The sequence below is a fragment of the Cupressus sempervirens genome, chromosome 4, assembly GCF_028749045.1.
Source record: "Cupressus sempervirens isolate cs-2001-9-10 chromosome 4, ASM2874904v1, whole genome shotgun sequence".
Taxonomy (NCBI): domain Eukaryota; kingdom Viridiplantae; phylum Streptophyta; class Pinopsida; order Cupressales; family Cupressaceae; genus Cupressus; species Cupressus sempervirens.
The window spans coordinates 234,697,007-234,715,894 of NC_143121.1; positions in this window are offsets into that span (position 1 = coordinate 234,697,007).

The following is an 18,888-nucleotide window of genomic DNA, read 5'->3' on the forward strand; positions in this document are numbered from 1 at the left end:
ATTAGACATGTAGTGTGAGGTGGAAAATAAAATGATTGAAAAAATAAAATCTTATCAACTTGTTACAAATGTGGAAAAGATAAAGTTATCATTAATACATTCATTAATGTAAGATAAAGTTGTTAGAAAATATTTGTATTTTTTGTTATAAAAAATTAATTTTTCCCCTATCGAAAATAGTATGGACCAATAGAATGGATGAAAAATGTGATTTATAAAATAATAAAAAATTAGAAAAAGATATAAACATTTGAAATCTCATAATCTTTTAAATTCTTGGATTTGATTGGTTAGTGTTAATGTCATATTTGGATTGACATGAATGCATAAGTATTCCTACCTTGGCAGGAACTAATATACATATTTACTTATCTGCATAGTTTGTAGTTGAAAACAACAACAAAATTTGAAAAAAAAAATCATTATGTTTTTCTAAATCTGTTTTGTCTTTAATAAATTTTAAATAGAGATTAGCCTGTCCCCCAATTTTCCTCCATTAATGTATGTACGAGCATTTGTAGGTATTCTATCATTTAACATCTACAAGGAAGTCGCTATCCATCTAAAAGTAACATGTAATGTCATTCATGATAGGTAGATATTGGACAGTGGCACACACACTTCCATGTTCCTTCCTTGAGAAGTTAGGAAAGGAAGCTCAGTCTGACCATGCCAGGCTTTTGGCTTAGCAAGTTCACCATAGTTGTAGTCAAACTAGATTTATTAGGTCATGTGTCAACGGTAATCACACTCTCGTCTTCTTGGTGATCTATCCACGATGATCCCTTAGTCAATGCCATGAGAGTGAAGATGATTTTGATTTGTGTTAATGAAGGATTGATGAATTAATGTGATTAGTCTAATTTAGATAGCTATTCTTAACAACTATATGCTATTTTGTAATGATTTTAAAGAAATTGATAGCTATTGGACTCCTCTCCAAGCTGGAGTTCTTAAAATCAACACTGATGACTCTTCTCGGGGAAATCCTGGTCCGATTGGCATTGGGGGAGTTGGGCATGATAGCTCTAGTGATGTTCAATTTCTGTTTTCTATCTACAAGGGTTACCATACAAATAACCTCATGGAAGCCCTTGCTATCTTGGTTGCAGTGGAACAGTGTTGCCAATGTGGCTAGAGAAGAATTATCTGTGAGACTGACTCACAGGTGGTTGTGAATTTATTGAATAGAAGGAACCTTGTGGATGTGGATTGGCATTAGGCTCTAGTTATTCAACAAATCACTCAATTATGAAATTCTCTAGATTCTATGTCTTTTATGCATATCCCTCATGAGTGGAATGGTGTTGCTGATTGCTTGGCTAAATGGGCCTCCGAGCATGCACAATATTGGAACATTATTGATCATAGGATGCTTCCCCCCAATTTATCTCAAAAGCTAGCTCAACTTGTGGACCAAGATAAAGCTCTTTAGTGCTCTTTGTTTCTTCTATTGTTCTGTTATCTTTGGTATTCAATAAAAATTCTACCCTTTTTTAAGTATATAAATTGATAGCTAGTTAGGGCAAACTTCCTTTATATTAATTTTTTAAAATAGTACTTAATATGTAATATGTTTAATGCGATTAGTCTAACTTAGATAGCTATTCTTAACTCCATTTTATTTTGTAATGTTTTTAAATGAATTGATAGCTGGTTAGGGAAATCTTTCTTTACATTAATTTTTTAAAATAGTACTTAATATGTAATATGTTTACTTGTAACTATCATAAAATTCCAGTAACAAAGAACCATTACACAAAATCTAACCATTTTTCTACCCAAAATTTATAGAGGTATTCAAAACAACAAACAACATTTGATATTAACCCACAACCTACAAAGATCTATGGTATCCATAGTTGACAACCTTTACATATGCATCTATATAGATTCTAAACTAAACCTATGCAATTCTTAACAAAAATAAGCCAGCTAGTTGCAGCAACCCAGGAGGATAGACATAAAAACTAAGGAACAATTTACTAGGGGCATCCTTGATTACCTTCGCTTATGGCTAAGATAACCTATACATCCTTTTTGGCCTAGGACCACAAGCTTCCCTAAATAGGAAATTGCAATAGGTGAGAAAAATTCCTTTCGATGGATCTGCCTTTATCATTTTTGCATGTGTTTCATATGTCTTAACCACATAGTCACATATACATATTTTGTGAGTCAATCCTTGAGCATTCACTTTCACATATCCCTTGTGCCCTCCACAAGATAGTCTTCCCTACTATTAGACAATGTTGGAAAACCCAAATCCTTGAGAGTTAAATTTTTACCATCTAGAGATCCATAGCCTTCACACACATGGTAAATTTTAAGCTAGTTCATTGAGGGAGTTGGAAGGAGAGTGGTTGTCATTTGAAGGTGTTAGCATGAATGTTGATGTTATGGGTGAGCATTGCAAAACATTGATATGATTTATTCATGACTATGTTTGTCATTGATGAAAAGATAGTAATAATTTTGTAGAGATTGACAAAGCAACAAATTGTGATATTTGTATTAAGAACAAATATATTACTTATTTGTCTATGTCCAGTTCCCTATGCATACTAAAGTATGTCCTTGTTACAAGGGTAAGTAAGAAAAACCTAAATTGATAGTGTACAGAAGATATGATTGATCTACCAAGAATCATATGGAAATAGAATATTAGGAAAGTAGTTCCTATTATGTAATTTCTATAATTCATCACAAATGTAGTGAAAGGTTGCGTAGTTAACTAGAGATAGTTCACTAGCCATTGATGACATTAGAGAGTGTGCATGTATGAAAGTCCCACCTGTGAAACGTTGTTTATAATTATGAGTCAACAATATTAATTAAATGTATATGCATTTAATTAACATCTTATAATTAAGTGGGAATAAAAATCAAGGATTTATTATTGAGCACAGAATAAAGGAAACATGTTTTCCATTTTTAAGAAAAGGTGTGAGTAGATGAGACCTGTGAATTATTGAGAAGTAGAACAGAGTGACTTACCAATGTGTGCGAATGACCTTAAGGGTTATTGTTACTGAGTACAGAGATCTAGATCTGATTACATGGTCTAAAGGAAGAGAAGTCCTATGTACTAGACAAAGAAAGAAGTAAAAGTGTGTTTCACATCTATTATTCTGAAAGGAATAGTATTAAGGTCAATTGGACAGTGGGTTCATTGATTTAATCCTGAAGCTGTTTGGATAGCGGGTTCAGTTGTCCTCCACAACTCCTAATAGGGTTGGAATCTCCTAACAGTGATTCAAAGTATCCTAAAAAGGACTCTCTGTACTAAACATTGTAATAGGCTCCTAAGATAGTCCATCGTCCAACAAGGAATATTTATATTATTACATTATCTTGTGGGTATCATTCCCACCCGGGTTTTCCCTCCGATCAATGGTTTCCCTAGTCAACATATCTAGTGTTATTGTTTGTGTGCATCTTTATGGTTGTTGTTTACTTTGGTTGAATGGTTAAGTTTGTTTAAGAGGATAAATGATTGATTTAATTGTTGAATAATTGATTCACACCACCCCCCCCCCCCCCCCCCCCCCCCCGCCCTCTTAGTTATCTTGGTGGACTATTGCTTCTAACAATTGCTATCAAAGCTTTAAAGAAAAAAATTAACAACTTTGGGAGATCCATGGCGAACATGTTTAGACATTATCTTGTGGGTATCATTCCCACCCGGGTTTTCCCTCCGATCAATGGTTTCCCTAGTCAACATATCTAGTGTTATTGTTTGTGTGCATCTTTATGGTTGTTGTTTACTTTCGTTGAATGGTTAAGTTTGTTTAAGAGGATAAATGATTGATTTAATTGTTGAATAATTGATTCACACCAACCCCCCCGCCCTCTTAGTTATCTTGGTGGACTATTGCTTCTAACAATTGGTATCAAAGCTTTAAAGAAAAAATTTAACAACTTTGGGAGATCCATGGAGAACATGTTTAGAAAGGAAAGTTTGAGATTTGATGGCACCAATTACAACAGTTGGAAGGAAAAGATGAAGACTCATCTTTTGTGGATGGGTCAGGATATTGGCTTTTAACCAAGGCATCTAAGAATATTGCAGAAGAAGACAATCTTGAAAGTTGTACTAAGGAACAGAGAGAAGTATTTATGTGCAATATAAGGGCAAGAGAAGTAATATTGTTAGCTCTACCTAAAAGTGAGTATAGTCAGGTAAAACTACTCAAAACATCTCATGAAATTTGGAAAATTTTAGAAACTAATTATGAGGTTGATAAACATGCAAGAAGAGTTAGATTACAAAATTTGCATTGTGTATTTCAAGATGCTAGAATGATGGAAGATGAATCTATAAGAAGCTATATATGCAAAATATCTGAGATTGTTGCAAGAATCATATCTCATGGTGGAAAGAAATATGATGATCAAGTAATATGGAAGATCTTAAAAATTCTAACACCACCTTTCAAGACAATAACATAGATGATTTAGCTAATTTGATTCCTTGTACTAACAATTTTACCAAAGAAACATTGCTTGGTAGATTGGAAGCTACAAAATTTTATCTAAAACAATTTGGAGAGTTAGAAAAGGTTGAGACAACATTCATTGCATTAAATATTAAACTTGGTCTAGCAAGGAACACAAAAGTGCAAGGAGATATTGCTAGCAATAGCAAGTCTATTGAGGAAGATCAAGGAAGGAGTGGCTCTTCTTTTGGTAAAGGAAAAAGATGGTAAGAATATATTTAAGTGTTGGAAATGTAATGAATATGGTCATTAATCTAAGTGTCCTAAAAGAGAAAGAAATTATAAGGGAAGATTCAAATCTAGAAGACCTAGGAATTGCTTATATGATAATGAAGAAGAACAACAAGAAGAATCTGATCAAAGAAAAAGTGAAGATGAATTGGGATTCGTAGCTATAAAGTAGAATGATCTTGACAAAAAAATTAGAGAAGAAAGTGTGTTGATTTCACAAGTTGAGAGAAAAGATTGGATCATTGATAGTGGTTGTTCACATCATATGACTAGTGATATGAGCAAATTTGTCAAATTTAAAAGCCATGATGGAGGGATTGTTAGAGCAGGGAACAATGTAGCCTTTCACATTACAAGAATTGGATCTATCACAATTGATGGTAAGACAAATACTGATGATGTTTACTTTGTTGATGACTAAAACATAACTTGTTAAGTGTTGGATAGCTTATGGACAAGGGTTACCAATTACAATTTGGTAATAACACATGTATCTTCAAGGACAAGGATGAAAAATTGCTTGGTATTGGCACAAGAACTAGAGGTAATGTATTTCAGCTGAACATATTCAAAGAAGAAAATCTTGCATCTGACAAAAGATATTTAGACACATAAGTTATGGAAATTCATGGTGAGTTATTAGATTTGTGTAAACAACATAATATTGATCAGTTTATAGATCTAGAATCCTTTTGTTGCATACAAATGAAAAATAGCAAAAGAAAAGATATATCTAGAATAGAAAATGATATAAAGATAAAAGAAGGTATTGTTCTCTTGACAAGGAGAGAACCTAAAGGTATGAAGTTTCTTGTTTGTTGGACATGTAAAGAGTTTGGCCATTTTTTAGGTAAATGTCCTAAGAGGTTGAGAAAAACTAGAAAGAGTTTACCTTCTAATAAAGATGAAGAAATCTTGAATGATTGTAATAAGATTAAAAAAAAGGAAGTAGTAGAAGAGATAGCTCTAGTAACTATTGTTGATCTAGAGGCTAACCATGAAAATATGAAATTCATCACTAACAATATTGTGCAAACTGAAAAAATAAGAGAAGAAAAAAATTTAGTACCAGAAATAAGAATTAAAGTAGTAACTCCAACCCAAAATAAGAATATGATAAAAAAGTCATCCTACTGATCAAATAATAGGAAGTAAAGAAGGAGTAATGACAAGAAGCAAAATCAATGAAGAACTATGCCTAATATCTCAAGTAGAACCAAAGAGCATAGATGAAGCAATTAGGGATGATCATTGGATGAAAGAAAAGAAGGAAGAACTTGAATAGATAATAAATAATGATACATGGGAACTAGTCCCTAGACCAATGGAAAAAAATGTGATTGGCACAAAGTGGGTATTTATAAATAGAATGAATGAACAAGGAGAAGTAATAAGAAATAGAGCAAGACTAGTATGCAAAGGCTACTCTCAGCAAGAAGGAATAGACTATGAGGAAACATATGCACCTATAGTAAGAATGGAAGTAGTAAGAATGTTCTTAGCATATGCATCAAATAAAAACTTCAAGGTATATCAGATGGATGTTAAGTCAGCATTTTTGAATGGAGAACTTTAGGAAGAAGTTTATATTGAGTAGCCAGAAGGTTTTCCTTTAACAAAAGAGAAGGATGTGGTTTACAGATTAAAGAAAGCCTTGTATGGAGTAAAGCAAGCACCTAGAACCTGGTACGCAAGGTTGGACAAGCATTTGACAAAGCTTGGATATAGTAAAGGTATGGCAGATAGTAATCTGTATTGGAAAGAAACTAGTGATGGTTTGATGATTTTGGTAATATTTTTTATGACATTATATTGGAGGAAATGATGAAGAAAGCAAGATGTTTGCAGATGAAATGAAGAAAGAATTTGAAATAAGTATGATAGGAGAGATGAAATTTTTTCTAAGATTGCAGATAGTATAGAATAATGAAGGTATATTTATTTCTCAAACCAAGTGTTTGAAGGATTTTCTAAAAAGATTTGGACGAGAAAATTGTAAACCTGTTGGAACTCCTATGGTAACTGGTCATAGGTTATCAAGCAAGGATGAGGCACCTACTAGTGACCAAAACAAGTACAGATCTAGGATTAAAGGGTTGCAGCATCTAACTCATAGTAGACTAGATCTAGCTAATGTAGTTGGAATTGTGGCAAGATTTCAGGCTGATCCTAAAGAATATCACTACGTAGAAGTGAAAAGGATATTTAGATATTTGAAAGGGACATCTAATTATGGCATTTGGTATGACAGAGGTAATGATTTTACTCTTTGTACTTATACTGATCCTAATTGGGCTGGAGATATGGATGATAGAAAAAGCACTAGTGGAAGAGCATTCTTTATTGGTGGAATATTAGTTTCTTGGCTGAGCAAGAAACAAGATTACACTTCACAAAGTACTATAGAGGCAGAATATGTGGTAGCAACAAACAACTTTAATCAAGTTATATGGATGAAGCAGATGATGAAGGATATTGGAATTACATTCAAAGAACATGTTATCAATTATTGTGATAACACAAGTGTAGTAAGCATGTCTAAGAATCCTTTTTTGCATTCTAAGACTAAGCACATCTCTATAAAGTATCATGTGTTGAGAGAGAAAGTTGTAGAGAAAGAAATTAGATTGGAGTATATTAACACTAAGGAATATATTGAAGACATTTTCACAAAGGCCTTACCAAAGGATACATTTGAGTACCGAAGAGGTACACTTAGGGTTATGCCCCTACCTACCTCAAAATAGAAGATGCAAAAGTGCATCAGTCTAGGCTACAAAGCACCATTGTTAGACTGGACTGAATGTTGATGCTTGTATGCAGTAGTATCTATAATGGATATAGTCATTCAAGACTCTCATTAATGTTGTTGATGTTGTTTTGAACAATTTCTTTTGACATTCAAGCTGAGTAAGTATCAGTTGTTGTAGAATTTGATGCAAAGATGTTGGTTGCAGAAACCTTTGACATTGATGTCAATGGGGGAGAAGTATGGCATGAAAAACATTAGACTATGGGGGAGAAGTACTAAGAACATTGAGGTACATCAATAGGAGAGAAGCATTGAGGTGAATGAAGCACGAAGTAAGATTTCATTGATGAAGAGGATTTGAAAAAGATTTGTTGGTACTCTTGGAACTAGATGTTTTTCATCTATGATGCCATCAATGCTAAAGGGGGAGATTGTTAGCATGAATGCTGATGCTATGGGGAAGCATTGTAGAACATTGATATGATGTATTCATAAATTTTTTTTTCATTGTTGACAAAATATTAGTAAGTTTGTAAAGATTGATAGAGCAGGAGACTGTGATATTTGTATTAAGAATAAATATATTACTTATCTATATATGCATAGTTTCTAGTGGATACTATAGCATGTCCTTGTTACAAGGGTAAGTGCATAGAACCTAATTTGACAGTTTACAGAAGATATGATTGGTCTATAGAGAAACATATGGAAACAAAGTATTAGGAAGGAAATTCCTATTGTGTGATTGCTATAGTTCATCACAAATGTAGTGAAAGGTTGCATAGTTAACTAGAGATAGTTCACTAGCCATTGATGACATTAGAGAGTGCACATGTACCAAAGTCACACTTGTGAAAAAAAAATTGTAATTATGAGCCAAAAACATTAATTAAATGTTTATTTATTTAATTAACATATTATAATTAAGTGGAAAGTTGACTCAAGGAATTATTATTGAGGACAGTGTAAAGTAAAGATGTTTTTCATGTTTAAGAAAAGGTGTAAGCAGATGAGACTTGCGAATTATTTAGTAGCAGAGCAAAGTGACTTACTAGTGCATGTAACTGACCTTAAGGGTTATTGTTACTAAGTATAGATTTCTAGATCTGATTACATGGTCTGAAGGAGAAGAAGTTTGACATACGAGATAGAAGAAGAAGTAAAATCTTGTTTCACTTCTATTATTATAAAAGGAATAGTACCGAGGTCAATTGGATAGTGGGTTCGTTGATCTAATCTTGAAGCTATTTGGACAATAGGTTCAACTGTCTTCCACAACTCCTAACAAGGTTGAAATTTCTTAACAGGGATTCAAAGTCTCCTAACAAGGACTCTTTGTACTAAATGTTGCAATAGACTCCTAACATGTTCCATCTTCTAACAAGGAATATTTATATTAGTACATTATCTTGTAGGCATCATTCCCACTGGGGTTTTCCCTCTGATCAAGGGTTTCCCTGGTCAACATATTTGGTGTTATTTTTTATGTACATCTTTATAGTTGTTGTTTACTTTGGTTGAATGGTTAATTTTGTTTCTTTGGTTGAATGGTTAATTATGTTTAAGAGGATAAATTATTTAATTGTTGAATAACTTATTCACCCCCCCCCCCCCCCCCCCTCTCTTAGTTATCTTTGTGGACTATTGTTTCTAACAGAAGGAACATAATGTTCCTATTGAAGTTTTCCAAACAATCTTAAATCTTCTTTGATTCAATAGAGAAGATGAGGTGGATTCTATTTTCTACACGTCGGTAGCCTCTCTCTACTTGAAGATAGCCTTATGTCACCATTGGGATGTTTCCCTCCCCATCTACATTATCCAACATTGCATCAATCTCACCTAGGTACTTATGTTCAAAGACTATTTGGCATAATTTTTTGGTGCAACCCTTAAGTATCATTCTCCTGAGTGCCAAAGCTTCTTCATCCCTATAAAGTTAGTATTCACTATATGCCTATGATAGATATAGATGAATTATTCTTCAAAAATATCCTTGATTGCATCCATAATGAAAGGATTTCATAGATTAAGCATCTCTAATCTCTACCAAGAAAATGACCACATTGAGAGAAGCCCCAAAATAAACTAGGATGTCCATTCTGTCTAGATATATTGTACTAGAAATGTAATGGGAAAGTGAGATGCCGACAGGAGTGGCATTTGAATTGGGATCTCTAAACAATTTTACCAGTTCAAATATAACCCAAATAAAATGCAATTTTCCATACACATCAACCTTAACCTTTTAACCATGCATCATCATGTAATAGCATGTTGTATCAAATCTAACATCTAATAATATTGATAAAAACATTAACAAATAATCAAAAACATGACATGAGATTCAATAATGCAAAAACTTTCCAAGCTGAAGATAAAACTATGATGGGAATTGTACCCAAAAACTCTTCATTAATATAGTAACAAAATGGCCTTTTTAGTGCTACAATTTTGCTTAATTTTGATGATCTAACCTATGAGGGTTCTACTCTTTTAAAAGCTAATAATACTATTAAGTCTACCTTTATACAAGAATTTTTAACATCACAATTAAGTGATTACTCTATTAATAAATTTATAATAGGCATGTTATGACCACTCCATCAAGAGATTCACCTAATACAATTATTAGAATGTAATAGTACCTTGATCGTTCAGTTTGCAATGATATAATGATAACAGATCTTCTCTATCCAAATTTTAATCACCTCTATGGGACTAATATGCAATATGTCCTCACTAAACTTCTCAATCACCATACTCCTTCATGACCCATTGATTCCCTTTCAGTTTCACATGCATACATTCCTTCAACTCACAACTATTGAAGCTATAATTATTGAGAGCCTAGTTGAAATAATTGTTAAATATTTTCATTGATGTGAAACTTGTTAGTAAGACCAAATGTCAAACCTACTGGAGAGACATTAAATAATAGTGTGGAATGCCATACCATTTGATTGATGAGGAGGATTTTTAAAAAAGAGGTCATGAGATGACCTCGTGAAAGGTTGAATTGAGATGTGTAAGTGAGATGAAACTATAATGGGCACTTGATAAGTTAGTACTTGACAAGATAATATGTTGTTTTCATTAAGAACATTGATCAGTTGAAGAGAAAAGGAGATTGATATTACAAGCTTTACTATAACCTTGACTGAGTATGTGTTGCATGGTCAATGAAGGAATTGAAACAAAACATTAAAGAACTTAAGAATTGTTGAGAATAATAGTGTTGGTTGAGTATCAATATTTGCTAAGTGACAAAGATTGCCGAGTGACAATAACAATCAAGTTGAATAGTGGTGATCAAGTGAAACAATTTAGTTATCACTAAGTAATCTAGTGAAGACCAAGTGGAAGAACACAATGATGAACAAGTGATAGAAAAAGAACATTTTATGAAAGAATCAAGATTTTTGGTTGACACGGTTAAAATTTTAGAGCAAGAAAAATGTGTTGATGATATGGATTGATGAGTTGTATTATTTAGTGTAAGGAAAGAACTAGTTGAGAAATCAAAGGCTAATGTTTGAGGAGATAGTTCTAGAAGTGTTGAGAAGCAAAGAAGAACAAGAAAGTGGGAAAATTTATTGAATATTTTAGATCTAGTCATAAACCCTAAATCTCTAATTATGATTAAGAGACAAAAGATAAAAGGTACCTATTCAAGCACATATCTGATATGTTTTATAGGGGTTGTTGTACTATAATTTAAAATGATGAGTGATGAATAGAATTGTAAAAAGAAGTGTAAAGTTTGTAAGGTGAAGGGTTTCTTGAAGAGTTGCCAAGTAGATCTAATATGATGAGAATGATATCATCTAGTCAACGAACCAAAGTTGAGTCAAATAGAGATCTATATTTGCAAAATGAGTTGTATAAATTATTAGATCAAAACTTTTTTTTTACTTTCTAACCATTATAGTAGTAATAAAAATATTTTTGGTAAGGTTGACCTAAAGGTCATTTGTAAATCCTTTAATCAAGGTGACATTCTAGTGGAATTATCTTAAGTCCTTTAACAAGGCTACTCCGAATAGGGTGCTTAAATCCTTTGATAGTTTCACACCTAAAAAAAATTTGTATAACCTTTAATAGTGTCTGATCCTAATAGAGCCCACTTTAGAAGAGTGAAAAGTGGTAGCATGTTACTGGTCACTTTTCTGCAATTGGTTTCCACATTAAATTTTGGTATCAAACATTGTTTGGCTATTCATTGTGTGTTTATGCTACTCACTATTTTTAATTTTTTCTTGTTGTTGACTATAAATATTAAGTTTTTGCAAGTTCTCACTTATAGAAAAAATATCTAAATGGAACGAACAAGTTGGATTATAGTGAACAATTTTAATCAACGAATTCTTTTGTTAAGTTTGTTGAAGTTCTAAGTGTTTGATTTGTACATCTAGTCCTGAGGATGAAAAATTTAGCCTCCATCCATTGCCACTCTCATTTATTCCAAATATTCCTACAATTATTATTAGAGCTTTTGGTGCTTGTGTAAAAGTTTGAAGGACATATAGGTAAAGATAAGGATGTGCAAGATAGAGATACCCAATCTAAGAAAGGATTTTTTTTAGCATGGTAGAGGTTGATGAAATTATACCTATCAAGTATTAGAGATTCTACACTTTACTATCTTGAAAATGAGTATATTGAATTTTCTAGAGCTACAAGTGTTAAGAAAATGAAAGAGAAGTGTGACCATAAAAAAAATCATGATTGAGATTTCATCTTCCCTAAACTATTCTTAATTTGTTGAGGTAAAAGATTGTGTGAGTGCAAAGAAAGTATAGGAAAAGTTGGCATTAATTCATGGAGGAGACACAAATGTAATGAAAGCTAAGGTAGACATCTAAGAGGAAAGTTTGATGACATGAGAATGAGTGAAGGTCAAAATATAGCATAATGAGTTGCAAGAACCAAGGAAGTAGTAAATACTATCAAAAGTGCTAAAGGTAAAATATCTGAGGAGACAATGATCAACAAGGTACTAAGAACATTACTTGAGGTACGATGAACACTTGGTAATGATTAAACATGAGATATTCTATTTGGTAGACTCACAAATTTTGAGTTTCTAATTTTGATAATTGTTCCCGTACTAATATTGAAAGTTATTTGAAAGGAAAACTTACTCTTGAAGGTTATAGAAAGGAGAAGAAAATCAAACATGTAAATATTGATAGTGAATCAAATGAAGATCTTGATGAACTTGAACCATTACTAGATAAAAGAATACCTAGAGGAAAAGGTAAATACAAAGGTGAACTTCCTATTATATGTTTTACATGTAACAAATTTGGTCATAATGTTTCAAGATGTCTTGATAGAGAGGATAAGGATGAGAGGAAGGACAACAAGTATCGAGACCGTAGATATCAAATAGATGTTAGAGGTAAAAGAGACTAAAAAGGAAAAGGTAAGAAATGTTTTATATTGATTAAGAAAGTTCTAGTAGTGCTACTAATGAAAATGATGAAGAATTTTTTTATGTTGCTATGAAAGATGATTCTGATAAAGATGAAAATATAAAAACAGTGCTCTAATTTCATAAACTAGTGAAAATTACAAATGGATAATTGATAGTATATGTTTACATCATATGATAAATGATAATAGTAAGTTTGGAAGGTCAATTCAGTATAATGGTAATGTCCTATATTTGGAAATGATGCACCATGTTCTGTCAAAGGTAAAGGATCAACTATTTTGAATGACAAAATTAGATGTGATAATGCATATAGGGTTGATGGTATGAAATATAACTTATTGACTGTGACACAATCGACCCATTTTGGTTATAGGTTTGAATTGCTAAACATGAAGGAAAACATGTACGATGCTACTAGTGAACTAATTCTAGTTGGAAACTACATTTGGAACATTTTTTATATTGTCATTGATGTGAAACCTTATTCATAAGACAATTTTCTATCTGATTCGAGTGTCATATCTATTTGATTGATGAAGAAGATTTGAGAAGTTGGTCATAACAAAAGTATCTAGAGGATAGGTTGAGCTATAAAGAGGAAGTCATTATCCTGAGTTATGAAGAGGAAACTACAAATGGATACCTTATTTGTGTTAGAATTCTTTTAGAATAACTAAGAGGGGGGGTGAATCAGTTATTCAAGGTCCAATAATGTCCAATTCAAAGTTTTTATAGAACAGGGGTGAATCAGAAGTACTAGCCATTTTATTTTCTTGTCAAATCCTTAATGGCATATAATTGAAATTATCATGCATGCAATTAAACATTAAAAAATCATGAAAATTAAACATGTATCACCACATAACACTTGAGATTTTGATGACCTAGAAACCCTCCAGGAATAAGAAGGTAAAATTGGGATGGGGATGACACCCACAAAATAACTGTACAATTGATTTCAACCACTTCTAATGGTTTGCCCTGTTAAAGGCTTGCCCTATTAAAGGCTTTACACACTATCAAATGTGACCCTGTTAAAGGATTTCTACACCCTATTAGGAGCGTGCCCTGTTAGAGGACTTAAGAACATTTAACTTAGAATGCCACCTTGTTAAAGGATTTACATAGATCTATTAGGCCCACCCAAGTCCATGGGATTTATAGTCACCTACTCAAAAGAATCTTTTATCCCTCTCTAAGGATCTCCTATCCTTCTCTTGAGGATCTCTTATCATTCTCCTGGGGATCTTCTATCCTTTTCCTGATGCTTATCCACCTAGTTGTTAAGCTAACCTAGCAATGTAGGATTTCAATGTCTAATACAATGGTAAGAAAGTATTAGAAAGGTTTTGACCTGATAAAGATTGCAAATCTAACCTTGCAGATTTTAGATCACTCTTCAGTTCTTTTCTTTGCTTGGATTTTCTTCCTTGCAGTGGTGATAGCTTGTCCACCCTTCAAGATCTTTCTCCTTGAGTTCTTCCACTCATTATGATAAAGTACTCTATGGTCACTTGACCAACTCAAAGTCTTGATGCTTTGTGCTTACTCCTTACGGTGTCCTCTTCTTGATACTTCACACTAGCCTTCTCTTGGCTTCTTCACACAACCACACTTGTGACCAACTAACTCCTCTCTCCTCTCTTCTTTGATCTTTGACCTATGATTCCATATAAAGAAGTTCTATTCTTCATTTCCCACTCAAGTCTTCCTGCTCATCAATTTGAATTGATCTGAGAAAATGATATTGTTTTCCCTCCAAATTGTTTCTTCCAGAAACTTCATGATAAGTCCATCAGTATTCACCTTGAATTGGCTTGCATGGTTTACATAAAATTCTGTGACATCTACTCATCATCCTTGTCATCCAACTAATTCACAAAATTCAATGTAACAAACTTATCATTACTAATCTAGCAAATCTTTTGACTTAACAAATAATGCAGCAACTTGGCATCATTGGTTTACTGATGCTCGTCTCCTTCTGTGTTACTCAGCTTCTACTGCATTTACTGATGCTTGACACTAACTGGGTTACTTGGCTTCTATTGTTGTTTTACTGGCACTCAGTACCTATAGCATTTATGCTTTTCTTGGCACTTGAAGACTTACTTGGCATCCATTACCCCTTTTTCTGATGATATGCACTTAAAGCATTTCCTGAGTTACTCGACACTTGAAGAATCCTATGTTACTCAGCACTTAAGGATCTTGCTTGGCACCTTAAGAATTGCTCGACACACACTGAAGTTCAACTTTCTCGACTTCAACTGAGAGTTTTCTTGGCTCTAACTAGCTTGCTCGGCTCTCACAAATGAAGTTAGTTATGCTTTACAAATGACTTAGTTAAACCTTGCATTTTGAGTGTATATAAGTGTGTCCATTCCCTGTGTCTTAGAGTATGTCATCAATACATTATTTCATCATTGTCTTAGTTGATCCTTATACTTCATTACAACATCATAACTTCAACCTTTCTCTAGGTGCTCTAGTTACATCGTATTGATTAACACCTCCTTGTCAATCAACTAAGTGATAGTATTTGGATCACTTAAGCAATTGTAATTCCTGCAAGTAGAAAATTTGACATCAATGACAAAATAATGATTGAAAGCATTCCTTACCAATTCCATAATTCTTCATTCAAAGATCTTTTCAATCATTTCCAACAATTTGTTGGACTTTGACAAGAGAAAGTGATTGTTTAAATTATGTTACAAGTGGAGAAGATATTACCACTAAAGCCTTGAAAAAGTGATCAAATACAGACCAAATTCATAAGCTTCACCAAGCAATAATGCAAAAGATTAAGGAAATTGAAGTATGTGCTAAGTTATTCTAGTTTCAGTCAAGCCATAATATGTGTCGAGTAGAAAAAGTGTTGACCAAACATCAATATTAACCAAGTGATAGTATATGTACCGACCAAGAAATTTAGTAGTAAGTGAGTAACCCACTAATGATTGAGTTCTAGAACATAGTGTTGGCCAAGGAACAACATTTTAATAGTTTATAGAAAATTATAATTTCCAGTCAAGTAAGTTGATTTCTTGGAATATGTAAAGTATGTTGAAGATAAGGATCAATGACCTAGATCATTTAATTTCAAAAGAGGATTAAGTAAGGAACCTAAGGAATGGATTCCAAGAGAATTTTCTAGAAAATATAAAGATAAATAAGGTAGATAGATTCATTGTATGTGTTGAATCTGATCATAACCCTAAGATCTATGGTGGATTTTAAGAGGAAAAGGATTAGAATTATCTATTTAAGGAGGTACAAGGGATAACTTTTAATCAAGATTGAATGTTGGAGAAGTTGTTTATGTTATTGGTTGGTGAATCAAACTACTTGGCTAAGATCAATTAAGTGGAGATGAAGATTGATTACTTGAAAGATTGCCAAGTGATTTAGCGATCGAGATGACAATGAAGGCCAGATAGTAAATTAGGTTGTGAGCCAAACTGAGATATGTATATGCAAAGTGAGTTGTACTTGACAAATCAAATTCTTCTATTACTCTCTAACCATTGTATCCGTATTTAAAATTCTTTAATCAAGGTTGACCTAATAGTCACATGTAAATCCCTTAATTAAGTTGGAAATCTAGTGAAATGTTCTAAAGTCCTTTGACCAAACCACTTTTAACAAGGTGATTAGACCCTTTAACAAGGTCACATATAACAGTATGTTTTGTAAACCTTTAACAAGGTTGGCTCCTAATAGAGACTACTTAATGAGAATGAAAAGATTGGTGACATGTTATTGGTGGTTTTTCCCAAATGGGTTTCCATGTTAAATCTCAGTGTGAAAATTGTGCAAAAGTTATTTGTGATGTTTTACTGACTAATGCTTACATTTAACAAGTCCATTATATTTAGGACAACGAACTACTACTTGTCTTACTGAAAGTTGACTAAAGAGACTGAGCTATGGAATGTTAAAATATGAAGTTGTTTAAGGGTTTTTTTGTTCAATTGGTACATCAAGACTTTAGATATTTGATTCATCCTCCCCTCTTAGTTATTCTAAACATTCTAACAATTGGTATCAGAGAATTGGTTTTTGTAAAGAAAAGTCTCAATGTACTTGAAAGATAAAGATCAAGATGTACAAAAAAGAGGTACCAAGATTGAACAAAGAGGATTTTACTATATGGAAAAGACTGATGAGGTTACATATAGCTGGAATTGGTAATGTTGCACTAGATTTTGTGGGCAATCCATTTATGGGGATAACAACGGTCCCTTTGACCAGACAAAAATTGAAATAAAATAAAGAATAGATTTAGATAATGTTAAAGATTTCATCATTCCTAAGCTATGTTGAGCTTGATTACATAAAATATTTGAAGAATAGAAAGGAAAATTGTGGGATAAGCTAAAGGCTGTATATGGAGAAGATGATAATGTCACAAGATCTAAATCAAAAAGTTTGAGAAGAAAATTTTATGAATTGAGAATGATAGGAGGTGAGAATATAGTCCAATACTATGCAAGAATAAAAGAGGTTACCAATGCTATTATAGGTGCCAATGGAAAGATTGAAGATAAAAAATTAATAAGAAAGACATTGTGAACTCTACTTCCTATTTATGTTATTCAGGCTTGTGCAATACAAGAATTGAGATGTACTATAGGTAATACCTGAACTCTATAAGGTGTGATTGGCATGCTTACTTCTTTTGATACATGTCCAATTTTGAAAATTATATTCCTAATACTTTTGAAACTTCTTTTAAATCACAACTGGTTCTTAACCACATAGGAAAAGGAAAACATGAGAAAAGTGATAATGACACTTTTGATGATGAATTCAATGAACTTGAAGCACTGATGGCTAGAAGGATTTCAAGAGGCAAAGGAAACTACAAAGTTAAACTTCTTACAATCTTTTTTTTATGTAATAAAGTTGGTCATATTGCTGCAAGATGTCCTGATAGAAAAGACAAGGATGAAATGAATCATAATTTTTACAAAGATCAATCAAATTAGGGCTTTAAATTGACCTTCTTCTTGTTTTTCTACACTTCATGGCATTAGAAATACCCAAAGCCATGGGAAAATGAAAAAAAAAAGGTTCTTTAAAACATGATCGAGTTTTATGGAATTTGGTTGTGTTTTGTATGACATCAAAACGTGACCAGGTTTCATATTATATAAAAATCTAGTAGACTTTGTAACCAAGTCTAGAGAATATTTGGTATTCTAGGTAACATGGTCGAGTTATTCACAACCAGATTAGGTTATTGGAAAATTAAGATTTTTATCATGTGGTGAACACTATTTTGTACACCATCTTGGTGCACAAGACCTAGGATTAGAAAGAGAGAAATAATAGTTAGATGCAAATATAAACAATATCAAAAAGGAATAAATGATCTGATTACTAGGATCTATGACTATTATAGAGGAATGCTAACTGATTACATAAAGCTAATTTAAACTTTTAATGAATCAAAATAACATAATTGAAATAAGAGAACAACAAGATTAAGCTGATAAAAGAGAAAACGAGAGAAAGAAGACACAAACAATTTGATCTCAGAGTTTGTCTGTATAGACTATGTCTCCGAGTCTTACTCCAATAGGGGGACCAATCTGATTATCTCCAAAAATTAGGTACAAATGTTTACAAAATTACTCCTTTCAAGTACAATAGAATCATGTTGTTCCAAAGTATAGAAATGATCACTTAACAAATTTCCCTCACTCTCAGCACTTGGACGTTCCCTTCATTTTTCTAATGACCTCTAAGAGTCTCCTAAACCTCTTTTTATACAAAAAAATTAGTCAAAATAAGGCTATAACAAAATGATATAATATTAAACTCTTCAATTAATTCCCCCCTTCGAATTAACCTTTGCCCATTTTTGAAAGATTTGACTTTTGTTAATTTTGGGGTAAGAAAATAACAAATAACCTTAATTTACTAAGGTTGGCAGGTTTATGGTCAGAGGTTAAATA